The sequence below is a fragment of the Mus musculus genome, chromosome 1, assembly GCF_000001635.26.
Source record: "Mus musculus strain C57BL/6J chromosome 1, GRCm38.p6 C57BL/6J".
Classification (NCBI taxonomy): domain Eukaryota; kingdom Metazoa; phylum Chordata; class Mammalia; order Rodentia; family Muridae; genus Mus; species Mus musculus.
Window position 1 is genome coordinate 13,308,319 of NC_000067.6, and position 17,964 is coordinate 13,326,282.

Sequence of the window (17,964 nt, forward strand, 5' to 3'; positions counted from 1 at the left end):
GTATTATTAAGGAATCTATCTGAAATAAGTTAAGTACACCTCTTAAGAAAAAAGGCAACAGCAGTGTGTCGCTCTCCTAAATGCTCACCTATATTGGCACAGTCACCACAAGCGCAGGCTTTTACAGAAACCAGAGCAACCAGAACCACGTTCAGTGAACCTGCCTGAAAGCGTGCTAAGTCCAAACCAGCTGCGTCTGCGAGTCTCACAGATACCTATTTTAAGCAGCTCTTCCAGCTACCCTAATTAAAAAAGAAAACAACTGAGGCATAGACCACAGCACTGACTGATAGTTTACTCAGCTAAAAGGCAACCAGTTCAACAGCAGCGATGATCTCTCACATGCCTGTCCTCGAAACCAAGCCAACAACACCGAGGAAACAAGCCTGACTGTGGCACAAAACCTACCTGGTTTCCCTGCTGGGTCTTGCTAGAGAAAGCAACCACCCAGTGGTAATTTAACCAAACACCAATACGTTAAAAACAGTTTTTAAAAACCAAGATGACTATAGAAACAGTCAGGCTGGATGGATAGATGGAAAGATAGAAGGGTAAACGGACAAATGACAGCTGATGACAGACAGATGAAAGTTCTCTGAAGCTGCATCACCTACCTACCACCGGATACCTCCAACAATCCCCAGTGCTCCGGAAGGAGCATGCTAATGAACTAGCCTTGTGCATCCCAGAGACTCAACCCACATTTCCTGATGTCTATGACAAAGATTGTCATTAACCCTCCAAGATCACCAGGAATGCAGTACCAGTGTGGCCACACTTAAACCTTTCATCTAGTCGGAGCAAAACAAAAACACTGTAAAACTGGTATGGCAAGTTGTACAACCTAGCACTATCACACCTTCCTAGTTTCAGATGAGACCGCCTGACTAATTAGCATACCTGAGACACAGAAAAGTGGAACATAAGTAGCTAGAGTTGGGACAATAAGAACTAATCAATTCGACCACACTTGAACCTAGTAAGTCATTTAACAAAGATGATAAAGACCCAAATGTTGTTAACTGCTAGACTTCTGTAAAAAAACAAAACAAAAAATAAATAAATAAACAGAAAACAAAAACCACGTTTCATTTTTCCAGCTATAAAGTTCTTTACTGTGTTCTTTTAAAGACAATTTTACATCTTTGGCTATAATTTGTGACATTTTTTAATATAATGTTTTAGTCCCTCCAAGCCACCTTTGTATGTACTGTTTAAACTTAACTCCTTAGAAACGTCTCACTGGTTAAGATCAGACGCTGCTCTTGCAGAAGACCTGGGTTTGATTTCTTACATGGCAGCTAGCTCACAACCATACCAACACCTTCCTTGGATCTTTTGAATTTGTTCCCACAGATAAAGATCTTTATTGTGGTGGAAGGAACTTAAGTGTGCAGGGCTCCAAGTTCCATGAGATCTGCTGCTGCAGACAAGTGTGTGTGTGTGTGTGTGTGTGGAGTCACCATTTAATTTTCTTAACTAAAATTCTAAAATAGCTATTCCTGGTAGCATACCTGTAATCCCAGCATATGGGAGGCAGAGGCCAAACCGCTTACATGGTGAGCTTGTGGCCAGGCTGGGTGCTCTTCCTCTCCTCTGGCCAGCCCCCATCCCACAATCTAAACAAATTTCTAGAATACTGAGCGATGGTTTCTACTCCCACAGACCTGTGTTAACATCAGTGCTCAAAGAAGAAATCAAGGCTGCCTTTAAAAAAAAAAAAAAAGTAGGGATTGGGAGACTAGGGACTGCTAGGGCAGTTAAACACACTGCACAAGTACCAGGACCTGAGCTTGAATCCCATGTGAAAATCATAGCTGCAGACCCTGGAGCTGACCCCACTGGCCAGCTAACTAGATGACTTACTGAGCTCCGAGTTCAGTAAGAGATTCCATCTCAAGAGACAAGGGAGAGAGGTGATGGAAGATAACACTCTGGCCCACATACACATTTGCACACACTCATGAACATACCTACTACAATACACTCCAAAACAAAACAATGGAAACATACTGGGAGGAAAAGAATCATCAGTATATAATATAGAACTATTAATCTCTATGCATGAGAACTGCACATTAAATATTTTTATTTTGAAATATAGCTTATAATTTGCATTTCCCCTGTATCAAACTAAATTTCTTGCTAATGAATTACAATGTAAAGAACAGGGAAACCAACCCTGGCATTAGTCAGGAAGTGATGTAGCTCCCAGAGCCCTCTTGCACTGCTGATGAGACAAGTGTCACCACAGTTAAACTGGTGACAAAGTTGACCCTGAATGTAGAAAGGGGTAGGTTTCAGGACCCTTGTGCACAGAAAATGTTGTAGCAGTTCAGGTTCTTCTACAAAGCCAACCACTGTTTGCACAGCCCCAACTCCTCCTGCATACGCAAAAGCATCTCTAGATTACTCCCAATGCTCACCACGGTACAGATGCTGTGTCTGCGTGGTAAACTTGCACATACTCAGCAACAGGGCACTTTTTGCTTCACATACTTTCAAGGCATCTGGCAGAACCTGTAACTACAGAAAGAATGGTAGCTGGGATATGTCTCAATTGTCAACTAGATGAGCTTTTGAATCACCTGGGAGACGTGCCTCTGGGGGTTATCATGATTAGGTTAACTGAGGTGGGAAACCCAACCAGCCACTGTAGGTAGTTCTATTTGTTACGCTGGAATCTTAGTCTGTATAAAAAGAAGCCTGGGGTAAGCACCAGCATGCATCTCCTTCTGCCTCCAACTCCTGCCCCCATCTTCTCCATTATTCCAGAAACTCAAGATACACACTGCCTTGATTACAGCAGCATAAAAGTGACTAATAACCTGGATTACACTGACTATATAGTTCAATAAACTAAGTAATTTAGGAGGAGTCACATCCTCTAACAACATATATAGTAATCTTCACAGTAAGTTCTTCCCTAACAGGTAGGCCCCAAATATTCATACAAACATTAATAATTCAGCCCACATCAATGAAGGCACTATAAGCCAAAGATGGATGGAGCTCACAGATTTAATGGTATGAAAAAAGCTGGACACAAAAACAGTGTCGCCCTGATTCTATTTTTATGAAGCTAAAAGCCTGATTTAAAAAATGTCATCCTTGGGGGGCAGAGACACAAATCTATAGAGAAGAATGTCGAGGTGGTGGTTGTCTTTGGGAGGGAGAAGAGGGAATTTTGAGCATTAGCAATGCCCCGAGTGTACATGGGCAGCACTGTCCACTTACTCCAGTAACTATGGGAATAGTCATCTGCATGGCATCCATCGTCACTCAGTGACTTTCGGACTTGAGCAGGATAATGCAGTAGCTACACCTGACTCTCTTCCTCTGCATGTCAAGGATGGCACTTGTGAAACAGCGCTGACAGTAAGACTGTAAAGCACACAGTGTGTATGTGTTCTTTCCTAGGATGTTATTGCACCACACAAGGAGTGTGGAGACGGGACATCTGAATGCCGGCAGTAAGAAGCAACAGCTGACAACTATGAGCAAAAATCAGGAACAGAAACACAGGCTTTGGACAAGTCTGATGTCTCAGAGCAAAATGCTCAACACAGCAACAAAAGCCATAGGTGTGTTTCCTCACGTCACAAGAAAAAAAAAATCACCTTGTGTAATCTTAAAAGGCTTGAACACAACACATTTAGGAACAAACCTCACCTTTGAAGTGCTTTTAAGAGCGACTCTCACTCAGAAGAGGGGGTTCTCTCCAGTTACTCAGAAGACAGCTGTGCAGAACAGACAAAAGGCTAGCAGCTGCTGTGGCAAACACCCGTGAATGCCACTACTCCAGAGACTGAGGCAGGAGGATCACAAGCTCCAGGCCAGTCTGGGCTACATGATGAGAAAATAATACAGTAGTTTTTCTCTATCTCTACTCTTAATTAGTGACTCTGTTTGAAAGGTTCTCTGACGTAAGGACCCTCAGCACAGAAAAGAAGTTTTAAGATAAACAGGGGTTTACAGGGGTGCCCACACTGGAAAGCTTTTAGCTACAGAAGGCAAAGTCTGGGTTCACAATTTCAACTATGTGTTCTCTACAAATGCTGTTTATGAATCTTTAGATAATAGTTCAAACTAAAACTACTGAGATCTCTTAAGAGAACAACAACAACAACAACAACAACAAAAACCACAAAACGTCTAACATGACTGAGCAATAATAAGCCTTTAGAAGGTCAGAAGCCCCTGAGACGACAGAGAAGCACAACAAAGGACCAGGACAGGACTTTTTAGTCTCCATCTTAACACCCACTTTTATGTCTCTGGGTCCTGATAGAATACAAATCTTACAAAAACAAAGTCCGAGTCATTTGCAAACCTGGTTAGTCAACTCCAGCTCAGACATTATGCAAGGCAGTCTCCTTTTTACACGTGTCTACGGCTTACACAGCGAGAGCAGCCGAGGTGACAGAGCCGTCGCCATTGTGGCACTTTGTGCCAACCATTCAGAGCTATACTTAAAGGCCCTGAGCTGCCCACTGTCTGAAGAACCACAGTAGACTCAGCCTTGGCCACGTGCCCCTGAAGCCCCAGCTCAGCATTACCTGGGCTGTCTGGCTTCTGCTTCCGGTTCAGTCTTTCCGAGGAATCCCTCTCCTACTGGCCCTGAGCTTCCAGGCCTGTGCATGACTTAAACTTTACTTTTAAATGCAATACTCTCATTATTGAGTAAAGTGGCAACCAAATATTGTGAACAAAATAAAAGCCTTGTGATGGACTGGAGTCCTGGCCAAGGTGTTGAGATTCTCACAGACAGGGTTAACCATGGTTTAAACAGCAAGCCATGTCTTTCAAGACACACAACAGACTACAAGCCCCTCATGGGCAACTCTCCTTTAGTCTTTGTTTTTTGTTTTTGTTGTTTTTGATACTTTATTCTTTTTAATGACAGGGAGTTTGGGTGGAATGAGCACATGAATGAGGGTGCCCATGAAGTCCAAGAGAGGGCATCAAATTTCCTGAACTGGAGTGACAACAGGCACTTATGAGACCCCTGCCATGGTGCTAGGATCCAAACGTGGTCCTCGAGGAGAGCAGTGAGGGCTCTAACCACTGAGGCATTGCTCTAGCTCCATTCTTTTATGAAAAAGGAATGTCTCCTGATCTCCTATAAGACTTCAGAGAGCTCATCTTAGGAAAAGCAGGGGCTCAGCAAGGACCTGTAAACCCACAGCTTTTCCCAAACAGAAGCTGCCACCCACAAGAACTACAATTACAGAGGCTGGGGAGAAGCCAACACAATTGCTTAGAGCAAAAGCAGGGCAGAGTGCTCGTGATTCAAAACGTTTCAATGTCTAGGAAGTTAAGGGTCCAAGTTTTCAGCAAGACAACTACACTATGATTTCAGGGCATCCGTGCCAAGTTCTGTCCACTGTGAATTCAAATGGCTACAGTACAAGCAGGTTTCAAACTATGCTTAATAACTAAAAGAAAACCAACATTTGACTAGTCAGGACATTACATTACAGGATGCATGTATTTCTAAGTCTGTGTACAATAACGGTCTTAAGGAAACTTCTTCCCAAGCAACTCCTAACTCCATGAAGGTGGGTCTTCCTCTGTGGACGTTGACAAAGTCTGCCAAAACCCCTGTGACTATCTGAGACACAAATTCTGTAGCTGGTGAGGTGAACATTGTGTAAGTGAATGAGTGCACAAGGCATGTCACTATTTAAGCATATTTACCATATAATATGTATATCAAATTAAAGTTTCCCCTAGAAATAGCTCAAAGTGGCTGCACCCTTACTGTCTTCATTGATGGCTCAGAGCCTATTTAATCTTGAAAGCTCAAACTCCAGGAGTTCACAGTTCAGCAGCCACATGCTTCTTCAACCGTGGAGGGAGCTGTTTCGTACACCTGAGGCCTCACACAGTGGAGGTGAAAAACACATTCTTTTTACGACAAAGAACAGTGCCTGTGCCTTAATCATTAGCCTAAGTCGTCAGAGTACTTGTGTGGGCTACATGCCTCACTTCACAAAGACTCAGCTCAATAGCTGCTCTAAAACCCTCGGCTGGCCCAGAGCAGAGACCCAACCCTGTTTCCACTTCACCCTACCCCCAACTCACCCGGAGCTAGCAGCATCATTTCACAAAGTGATGGCTGGACAATGCTTTTTACAGGTGCTTACATGCCATATTTAAAGGACTTTATATTTGCAGAAAGAATTAACTTAAATCAGAACTCAACCAAGTCCATAATAACCTGAAATTCTCACACATCTACTGATGTGCTTGGAGGGGTGCTGGGACATGGAGACAGCACACAGCAGCTTCAGTCTCAGCCTCAGCTGCAGGCGCTTTCCACTCTGACGCTCCAGAATGGAGCACTGAGCAATGCTGGCCGTGGGCCTTTTCCTCTCTAACACCTACCGCTGCCCGGCTCAGCATCACTGTATCGACCTGCTGTATTTCAGCCTCCTCCAGAAACTGCTGGGCAACTACAGATGACAGTTTACAAAAAAAGCTTACATACTCTAACCTTCCGAGTGTGTAGTGCACACCCGTGTGCAGAGGCATGGAAGCTGGAAAGGCCTGGCATCTCTGTGGTCTTGTAACAGAGCCAGGACATGCTGGTGATCACCATCCAGAGCTTGCCACCTCTGTCTCCTCACCACAGAGCCCCATCATGCTCTAGCAGAGATGTTCCAGCATAAGGGAGGCTGTGGCAGCTTGCCTGAAGGTATAGAGGGACATGGATGGGTGGGTCACAGCCCTGGGAAGTGCTCTGTACAAGCAGCACACATGCTAACTGTCCCTGTCCCCCCTTGCACCCTATCTATGTCAGCTCAGTGTTCTCACTTCTCATGTGTGAGTCCTGACCTGTCCAGTGGCTTCCTATCTACACAATCTGCACTATCCACTGCTAGCCATCAAATATGAACGTAGTCCCCATCATGCCAATCCTGCCTGGAAAGATGGTTCAACTATTAAAAGTCAGGTTCACAGCCAACCGTCGTGTCTGATGCACTGACAACTTTTGGTGGCTCTTGATGGTAAGGCTGGTGTTGTTGTTGTTGTTGTTGTTGTTGTTTTCACCTCTTGCTTCTTAGGACAGTTTATACCTTTACATTGACTTACATAAGCTGGTTTCCTTTTTCAGATAGATTAAAACATCAGTTCTAAACATCCTCTCTACCCAACTCCACACTGTGACTATCTTAACTTGAAACTTTAAGGTCTGGCATAGACCAAAACCTGTATTTGAGATCCCAAGTAGAAAATTTCACACCACAAAACTTCACTTCATTCCAAGCATACTTGCAAGGCAGACAGGAGGATATCGATGAGTTGAAGGCCTACCTGGTTTAAATAGCAAGTTCTAGGCCTGCCAGTGAGACCTTATCTCAAAAAATAAAATACAATTCATGCACAAAAAATTATTTACAACATTGGACAAAATCACCATCAGGCCATGTATATAAGTCACATGCATATAAAACATACATGAATCCCATGTCTGTGCAAATATTCCAGAATCTAACGCAGTTCTAAGCCAAAGCATGTCAGATACAGGATACTCAGGATGAAAAACCAAATCAATCTTAATACTTCCCGGCAGTGCTCTCGTTGAAGTCGGGGTCACGGGTTCCGTCCTCTGGAGAGGCTACCAAACAGATGTGCTTGCTGACCAGATGGGACATAGAGGGAAAGCTGACTGGCAGCACGTCACGGAAGATGGAGCTATGTCAGCCATCTCTGCCTCAATCCACAAGCTTCCATATGTTCCCTGGGACATATGGACACTGTCCCTGTCACTATGGTCTCTGCTCCCTCACTTCTCTTAGCATGCACCATGAGCTCTTCCTAAACAGATATAAAAACAATCACTGGGAGCCAAGCATGGTGGCACACGCCTTTAATCCCAGCACTTGGGAGGCAGAGGCAGGCGGATTTCTGAGTTCGAGGCCAGCCTGGTCTACAGAGTGAGTTCCGGGACAGCTAGGGCTAAACAGAGAAACCCTGTCTCGGAGAAAAAAACAAAAACAAAAAAACATTCACTGGGTACCATAATGGAATCTAGGAAGCACAACCCAGCTAGTTATTCTCCACCACTGTGGTGTTGCTGAGACGTATCTGACAATTCAAGTTTTCATCTTGCAAAACTGAAACTGGGTACTGAACAACTCCAAGTCCCTTCCAAACCCTGGCTGCCAGCATTCTACTCTTTGCCTCTACATAGTTGACTAGGCACCCTTTTTAGATGTTTTATTTTGTGTGTGTATGTGTGTGGTACAAATTTGCTTACTTCACAGCTGAGATATTGAGACAATCGAGGGGGGCACAGGCAAAGCACTACACCTACCCTCAAGTGACCACAATGTTTTCTTGAACCACCCAGTCCCTCCACCACCTCAAAACAGCACTGAAGGGAAGAGCAAGCCATCAGCATCTGGGCCTTTGGAGACACTCACGCTAGGCCATTCATTCTCTCTGCTGAGCTCCTGCCAGAAGGTGGAGATGCTTACCCTGCCTCTCCACCGGACACAGGACAGCCTCTGGTTTAGGATGAGGATAGTCAGGGCCTTTCTGGAAACCAATCAGGGTCAGCTCTCAGAAGCTGCCACAACCACATGGCTGACCTGTGGCCAGAACACCACCACTGTAAAATCACTGGCAACATGTGCCTCTCAGTCCAGTTCTGGTCAGTGAAACCTTGAGAGGAAGGGGTCAGAGTCACAAAAAAATGTGAACTCCACTTGCCCAGAGCAATCTTTCTAAATAGCAACAAAGTGGTCAGGATTCCCACTGCAAGAAACTGACTAGGAGACTAAAGATAGGCCTCCACTTGCCGGTGATGCTAGCTAGCTTCAGCAAGTTTGGTACCTGGCCTTTTTGTGCTAAAGAAAGACACAAAGAGTCACATCCAAGTCCCAATACTGCTTCTAGACGCTCAGCCAAGGACCAGTAGCAACAACAGTGGCACTGTCTGGTTGTGATGAGGACTGCAGGTTTTTATGAAAGAAATATTAGGCAGTGGTGGTAGTGCAGGGCAGACAGACCTCTGAGTTTGAGGCCAGCCTGACTTCCACACTGAGTCGCAGATGACCACATCTACACAGAGAAAACCTTCGAAAAACCAAAAAGGAGGGAGGGAGGAAGGGGGAGGAGAAGAACTGAAGGAGGGGTAACTTAAGCTCGAGGATGGGCAAAATATCAATGAATTTAATGATGCTCGGTGCCTCAAACAAATGTGGGGTTGTTTTGCCGTTTCTGGAGCTGCAATTAGGATACATGGCCTCTGTATGAGAGGTAGAGATCTCTAACCTGAGCTACACTCTAATCTCAGACAATTCTTCACTGTCATATTCCTTGATAAACACTCTTATAACACAAAATTTAATTATCTAGGAGTAGTCAGTAAAACTCTTGCAGTGGTGTGTGACCTCCCCAACAATGGCCTTGACTGCTTTGAGAACTACTAATGACCTCCGTGGTACAAATAAAACAGACACAACCCCAAAAAGATTTCTATTTAAGTACGTGCACACTTGCCGGCCTCACACTTAAATTTATTAATTAGTAACCTTCTGTTCAATGAAATGCAAGGGATAATCTGTCTGACTTTGCCCAGGAGATATAGTTACAGGGTAAGCAGTGGACCTTAGCCCTACGTACGTACCCAGCCCCTGGAACACCTCAATGAAGAGTGTTGGCGGCAGCTCTTCTGGGTCAAGCCTGTGAGGATTTCTGTGAGCTATGTTCTGAGAGACCCTGCTGGGTTCTGTGAGGGGAGCTCGTCAAACTCAGACCTCCAGACATGGATAGATCGACCTATGATGACGTGTGCATGCAGACATGGATAGAGCGACCTATGATGACGTGCATGCAGACATGGATAGAGCGACCTATGATGACGTGCATGCAGACATGGATAGAGCGATCTATGATGACGTGCATGCAGACATGGATAGAGCGACCTATGATGACGGGCATGCAGACATGGATAGAGCGATCTATGATGACGGGCATGCAGACATGGATAGAGCGATCTATGATGACGGGCATGCAGACATGGATAGAGCGACCCATGATGACGTGCATGCAGACATGGATAGAGCGACCTATGATGATGGGCATGCAGACATGGATAGAGCGACCTATGATGACATGCATGCAGACATGGATAGAGCGACCTATGATGATGGGCATGCAGACATGGATAGAGCGATCTATGATGACGGGCATGCAGACATGGATAGAGCGATCTATGATGACGTGCATGCAGACATGGATAGAGCGACCTATGATGATGGGCATGCAGACATGGATAGAGCGACCTATGATGACATGCATGCAGACATGGATAGAGCGACCCATGATGACGTGCATGCAGACATGGATAGAGCGACCCATGATGACGTGCATGCAGACATGGATAGAGCGACCTATGATGATGGGCATGCAGACATGGATAGAGCGACCTATGATGACGTGCATGCACACATGGATAGAGCGACCTATGATGACGTGCATGCAGACATGGATAGAGCGACCCATGATGACGTGCATGCAGACATGGATAGAGCGACCTATGATGACGTGCATGCAGACTTGGATAGAGCGACCTATGATGACGGGCTTGAGAACTTCACTCGAGAAGAGTGGGCTTTGCTGGATGCTTCCTTCTCACAAGAGTCTCTACAAAGGTGTGATGTTAGAGACCTATAGGAATCTCACAGCTATAGGCTACATTTAGGAAGAACATACTATTGAAGACCATTTTCAAAGTTCTAGAAGTCATGGAAGGTAATTTTCCTGTGCAAGCTGATGAAAAAATGCCTAAGAAGAAAATTTAATATGTGCTACAAAGTTGTAAAGAAAATCAATAGCATACACTAAGCACTGCTTTCAGTTATGGATGATTATTAAATCTCACAAAACCATGCATGTCTATGGCAGGTATGTAATTATTGTTTGCAAGGCATTCCAGTACGTTCAAAGACACAGAAGGAATGGCTTAACAGATAGGTCTCTGCTTAAATCAAGCCCAGTAGAGCCATGCTGTAGAAGTGCAAGTCTCTTCAGTCTCATACCACTTAGCTATTGCAAAAGGGAAACACTTTGATTAGGTGATAAGTGTATGTCCAAAAACTTGTAATAAGCAAATAATACATAGTAAATATGTGCTTAATGATATACTTGTAACAACATTGATAAATTTAGAGAGATGAACAGTTTATAAGATTCAAGAATGATTTTTCTGGAGAAACCTTAATCCCTGTACCACATGTCTATGAGGGAAAAAAAGTCAACTGTGTGAATGTAATGTGGAACCTTTTCACTTGTTATTCTTCTTGTGATATGGATGGCATAGGTTACTATGGAGACAAGCCATGTGAGCATAGGGATACTGAAAGAAGCATCATCCCTTTCTCTTTTCCAAAGCAATCAGAAGATATGCAGTACACCCCACTTTGAGTAGACATTCTAAATGTGCTATAAGTTCATAAATAACTACTTTCCCAACATTATTGGGGACATTTACCAATTCACACTGCTGAAAAGGGAAGTAGAAATTTTTTCCTGTTTGCATTTGTTCATGTTCCAGATGTAGTATTACTCTGATGATAGCAAAATTTGTGAATGCAATTAGTGTGCAGAGGCTCTGAGTTCTTCCTGTTGTTTTCAAATGCATGAATAACCTCTTATAGAAATGTACGCTATAAATATGAGCCAGGTAATTAATACTCTTCCCATTCCATGTCTTCAAAGATGTAAAACAACCCACAATGAAGGGGAACACCTTTGAATGTAAACAAAGTAGTATTAAGTTAAGATCAGATTGCTCTTTACAATGAAACCAAATTGTAAATGAATTCATACAGATATTTTTAAAAGTGTGTTGTCCATACGTGCATTTTGTACTCTATCACACAAGACTTTTAACACAACACGCTTTAACCTCACTGTCTTCCGAGTGTGAAGGACTTTATAAGAAACTCTTAGGATTCTTTTCTTTTAAGAAAAACTGAAAACTGCTGCCAGACTCTAAAGCATTTTTATAAATTTGTTATCACTATTACAAAATCCATCAACCTCACTTTGTGTGAGATTACGTAATGTACCAGCCATTTCTAAGTTATCTGTGCTGTGACACTAACTGAGCTTCTTATAGCTTTGAAATTCACAGTCCTGGGCTGGAGCGTTCTTGTTGCTGCTGCTTTTTGGTGGTGGTGGAGCTCTTCCACCCTTAGGCAGCCAGCTTCAGGATCCTGAAGACTGACTGAACAGAAACTAGCAAAACACAATGAAAACCCAAGACTGCCTTTTAGGTCCAGACACATCAGACTTAATAACTGGCTTTCCGGGATAATTTTTTCAGCTTTTATAAAATTTGAAATAATCAAATGAATTATTTTCTCAGTTTAAAGAATAAAAAGATTTTTAGTTTTTCCTAACATTTGTCCAATTCAAATAAGACCAATAATGTTAAGACACTTCTAGTTTAATATGCTGAAGAAAAATGCAAACTAACCCAGCCTCTTTGCACAATTTTATTTGGTCATCCTTTGAAAACCTACACTCTTATGTGTAACCTCCTGACAACAACATTAGACATTTTTGAAAGCACTAGATACTGCTAGGGTACCAGAAGACATTTTATGCTAATGATATATTCTTGTTGTATTCTATTTGGGTTTAAAAGAAACCAATTCTTCATAGGCTACAAGTCAACATCCTCTCCAACCTTTGTAGATTCCTACACACAACCTAGGTAGCTGTAATGCATCTTTCAGAATTTATGTTTCCTTGGGAATAATGTGGATTCAAAAGATGATGTGTATCACAGACAAAATATAAAAGACATCACCGGACAAATTACATGAGCTAGCAACTCGGTCATTAACTGTTTCCTTGTATACTGACTGTCTCCCTGCAAGCACCCAGCAAAAGTAAACAACCACTATCCCCAGATAGTCAAGGAAGCCTGAGTTACTCCAAGAATGACTGTCTATACATTACTGAGCACCTATACCTATGAATCTGGGCACTGGGAATAACTTGCAAGATGCAAAACCACAAGAACTGAAGATACTCAAGTATTTCTATAAAATGTTTATTTTTACTAATGAAATTGGTGCAAAATACCTACTTATGCCTTTCCCTAAAGTTTTATTCTGTGATATTTAACATCCTTACTCAAATATTAAAACTTGCTAATAGACGGCCTGTTCTAAAACCGCCACAGTTTCCAAGGTGGCACAAAAGCCTCCAGCATCAGTCCTGAGCACAGCAAGAGCTGTCCCCACCCACAACCCAACAGTGACACCAACAACAGAGCACTGGTGGACACACTAGAGAGCAGAGAAGCAAACAGACCGGCACCCACACAGACAGCTTCTCTTTGATTCTAGGGAGGGATCAAAGCAAGGCACGGAGAGGAAAAGAGAAGTGGGAAAAGACATCAGGACAGTCATATGCTGACGGGAAAGTTGGGATTATAAGTGTCAAGGTCTGTTTATTAACAAACTTAAGCGTTCAGAAGACAAAACACAGTTCTAAACTGCATTATAAAAGATGATAAACACACTAAACCACCTCAAGAAGGCAGTGCATTTATTTAATGTAAAACCTGTCTCAAGTGGGGTTGAGGCTTACATGCTCCATTCAGTGCCAGTGCCAAACGGCTGGGGAATAGCAGCAGCTAGGTAATGGACGAGCCACTTCTCAGCCAAGCGCCTCAGCCACACCCACTCCTGGAAACGGTTAAGCCTGTCATGCCATGGACATTAGTACTTAGAAGAGAGACCTAAAGATTAACCACATCTGAAAGTTAAATTATCATTTCATATAGCTCCAAAGGATCACCAACAAAGTAATACGGTTGCTCCCGAGGAGTTAAATGGAAGCAGTGACACGCAGGGACACAGGGCTAATGACCTCCAAGGCCTTCATTCAAAGTTCTATCAAAGAACTTGTAAATGTGTCCCATGTGGCTCATAACTTTCTTCTTCAGCCAGGGTGTTCTTCAAATTCAGAAATGTCAGTTTTCAGGCAGATAAAATTTCAAAGCATTTGTAAAGAAGTAAGTAGAGTTACTGTAACTGTAGCCACACAGCCGGTGACCATGTGCAGGACAGTAGCAAACAAATCTAAGGGACAAAGAAACAAGCAACTCAAGCAGGAGCTACAAAACAGTCTGCAGTAGTCAGATGCAACCCAGACCTGGCCCTCCTTCAGGTACCTTGTGAAATTATATTCATACCAAGAAACACTCTTAATTTGGGTTCGTTTTAGCTACAAGACCTTAAGTGCAGCACAGGCCTTCTCACTAACGTTATGTGCCTACCACCCTCTGCCAAGGTTCTCCAAAGCACATGAGAGTTTTCACATCCACCAACCCCTCTACACACATGCACGCACGCACACACACACACACACACACACACACACAACTACTTTTAAGTAAGCAAATAAAAAAGATGCAAGGTGTTTTGCCAGAGAGCACAAGACAGCGCTGGGCCAACAAGGGGCAACTCCAAGTTCACAGAGCTGCAGGAGCAGCACAGACCTGACCAAGCCTGACAACCAGGGCCCCAGATCCAACCATCTCCCAGCGCACTGCAAGTCCCCGCCTTGGGGTGCAAACCCAAGCAGCACAGACTGCCTACCCTCAAATGGCCTTCCCTCCGGGGCCTCTAGGGACTAGTGTGTCCAGGTATGTGTCCTAGCAGTGATCAGAGATGGGTTACCTGAGATGCCTCCTAATATGCAGAAACCAACAAAGTGTGTCTGGTTTTGATTTTGGTTTTAGAGACAGAGTCTCAACTATGTAGCTCTTGCTGTCCTGGAACTCGCTATGTAGACCAGACTGGCCTCAAACTCACAGAGATTCACCTGCCTCTGCTGGAAATAAAGATGTATACCACCACACACAGGTACAGACAAAAATGTAGCACTGCCCATTTAAGCACACAACATTTCAGCAGGAGTACACTTCCCTGTGGATTCAAAGCCGCACAGAAGCCTGCTTTTCTGGCCTTCGCCCTGGCTCCACCATTGTGACCTGTGTCACAGCTCTTACTAACTGTTTACAGCCACTGGGTGTAAGTATCAAAGTTGCTGCTGAATGATAATTACATCTTCTTGCAACATCCCTGTTGATAGGTCCAGGCCTGGGTCTGCAAGGAGCACAATACTGGTTTGTCTGCAATGTTCAAATTTCAGATTGTTCCTGAAATGACTTATCAATCTGAACCTGAGCTGCCTGCCTCTTCTCTAAAATGCCAATAAGGCAATTGTTTCCTTTCACAAAATTAAGACACTGTGTTATCACAAGAGGCCCATGAGAGGGAGTAGAAGTGTCACCAGCCAGGCGTATCCTGCAGGTGCCCAGAAGTAGAGCTGGGAATGAGGAGAAACAAACATGAGACCTGGGGCTGATTACCACTCACTGTCATCTCCTGGCTATCCATTCCCAACTAGGCCCAAGTCTTTCAACAGGGTGGGATTCTACTAGGCTCAGCTTGCTGACAGACTAATCATGATTTCCCCTTCAAAACTACCACTTTAATAATTGTAGATACCATCAGCATAAGATGCAATGGCAGACTCATGGCCAACTGGCCAGAAAGGCTTTCCTGGCTGTGAGTAAGGTACTGCTCGCTCTTTGAATCCTTGGTTCTACAGGTGAAGAAAAAGCCAGGGCAAGGGGATTTGCTTCTGATGTTTACAAATCTACTCACACACAATAGCTCTTACCTTAAATTTTATAATACTATCATGAGTTGTTGAGATACTGTACCAAAAGAATAATTTTTAAAGGAGGAAAATATATAAAAGCTAGGCCTGCTAGCGCATAATCAATGAATGTCCACTCAAGCCAAAGCCTCATTATACCATTGCAGTCACAACAGCCCAGGATGCCGGCCACCCAGGAGCAGGGTTGCATAGAAGTGGCTGTGTCGGTGGCATGGGTAAGCTTGCTGCCCTTTGAAAAGGCAGGGTAGGGCTGGTGAGATGGCTCAGTGGGTAAGAGCACCCGACTGTTCTTCCGAAGGTCCAGAGTTCAAATCCCAGCAACCACATGGTGGCTCACAACCATCCGTAACAAGATTTGACTCCCTCTTCTGGTGTGTCTGAAGACAGCTACAGTGTATTTACATATAATAAATAAATAAATCTAAAAAAAAAAAAAAAAAAAAAAAAAAAAAAAAAAGAAAAGGCAGGGTAATCAAGTTTCTTAGGAAGAAAATGGTTAGCAGCCTCATTAAAGGAAACTAAACCCATCTGCAATCAGTTTAATTATTCTCAATCAATATTTCCAATCTGTGCTAACTGCTTAGACAACAAGAAAAGGATGAGTAAGAGAGGCTCCGCCCAGTAGGAGCCTCAACACTCCAAGCTGCCTGCCACCTGCACACCACAGAAGTTAGGTGAATGGCAAGACCTCCAAAGACACATACTCTGTGTGATTAGGAAAGGCTGTAGGAGAGGGCCCTTCACTCCTTTCCACAGAGGAGATGTAGGCAGAGGGGGCTCCCTAAGAGCTGAACCTGGGGAGGGCAGACCAGGCCCAAAGTCTTATGGTGGATCACTGACCAATGAGGTCATAGAAGGCCAGCAAACCCACAGGGGTGCCTGGCCAGTGTCTGGCAAAGTGAGGAACCTTCTGCTCTAATTGTAGTCAGAGTACTAAATCCTAAGGGAGAGTCTGGGCATGCAGGCGGCCGAAGGCATACAATGGATCACAGTCCTCTTCTGGGAGGGCCTGGGAAGTGGTCTGCAGGAAGAGGGCAGGTGAGCACAGAAAGAGACAAAGTGCACAAAAGAAGCAAGAGGATTGCTCCCAGATAGGTATGCAGCAGTGCCCGCACGCAGAAACTAGGAGACCTGGGCAAGAACTGGTTTGGGTGGGGGAAGTACTTGGTTTCACTCAGTTGTGTGACACTGTGTCAAGCAAGCAGCGCTTCAAGCAAGGTCAGGCTGAAATCTGTGGATTTAGAAGCTACTCAAAGGTGGTGATACTGGATGAATAAGATAAATAAGACCACTTGAAAAAGAGCACACTGGCAGATTCCAGAGGAAAAGTCATTTAAAAATGGCTGAGGGGGTGAAGGAAAGCCAGAAGGAAAGCTAACCCCAGCCATGGGAGACTGGCACGAGACTCTCAGTCTAACAGAACTCATCAGGAGCTGGTGGCTATGAGCACTATGCAGGGGCAAACATTAAGCGTATGATGCCAACTTGTGTGTTTATCCAAATGGGAGAGTATTTAGGTCTAGTGTACACAAGGTCTGAAGTTGGATCATAGTAATAGCGGTAAAGCAGCAACATGGGTTAAACACATCACATCAAGGAAGTCAAACGGGCTGTAGGGAAATTAAAAAGCTCTTGCCTAGATGGAGACCCAGGAGTGGGGCAGCTGTAAACAGTCAGAGGACATAAGTATAGTTACCGGTACTGCAGAAGCAGTGCAGAGCACTGGGAACAAAAGAGAACTCAGAACTCATAGTTGAAAATGATGTATAACAAAATATTGTAGAAAAGTATATGTTATTGAAATTGCCTCAATAATAAATTTAAAACATGTAATAACCATAAAAACAAATTGATCTGCGAGTCTCTAACAGATAAAGTCGATAGCTGCAAATCGAAGGAAAAGGAATGGTTAGCAAAGGTTCAGAAAGGGACTAACAGAAGAGCCAGGTAGTCCCAACACTCTGTGTGGATCCACTGGAAATAACTGTACTTTCAGTTCAAGAAGTGACTATGTGTCCCATGCCAGCACTCAGTCAGATGCTGAATTCTGACGCCTAGGAATTCCTTCATGTGATCTTACAAATGAAATACGACGTGGTCACTGCTTTTTTTTTTTTTTGAGACAGGGTTTCTCTGTGTAGCCCTGGCTGTCCTGGAACTCACTCTGTAGACCAGGCTGGCCTCGAACTCAGAAATCCGCCTGCCTCTGCCTCCCGAGTCCTGGCATTAAAGGGGTGTGCC

At 43.9% G+C, this 17,964-nt stretch overlaps 1 protein-coding gene across 21 annotated transcripts in view; it reads right to left on the bottom strand.

Moving 5' to 3' along the window:
• The window catches only part of Ncoa2 (nuclear receptor coactivator 2), a 235,123-nt gene that overhangs the window by 169,214 nt on the left and 47,945 nt on the right, over positions 1-17,964 (bottom strand). For 3 of the 21 annotated variants that reach the window (XM_030252072.1, XM_030252093.1, XM_030252068.1), the window contains exon 2: positions 2,427-2,526. The exons of the other annotated variants lie outside the window; for them this stretch is intronic. The gene's annotated coding sequence lies outside the window, so the exon portion shown is untranslated. The remainder of the gene's footprint in view (positions 1-2,426; positions 2,527-17,964) is intronic. 21 annotated transcript variants of the gene reach the window in all.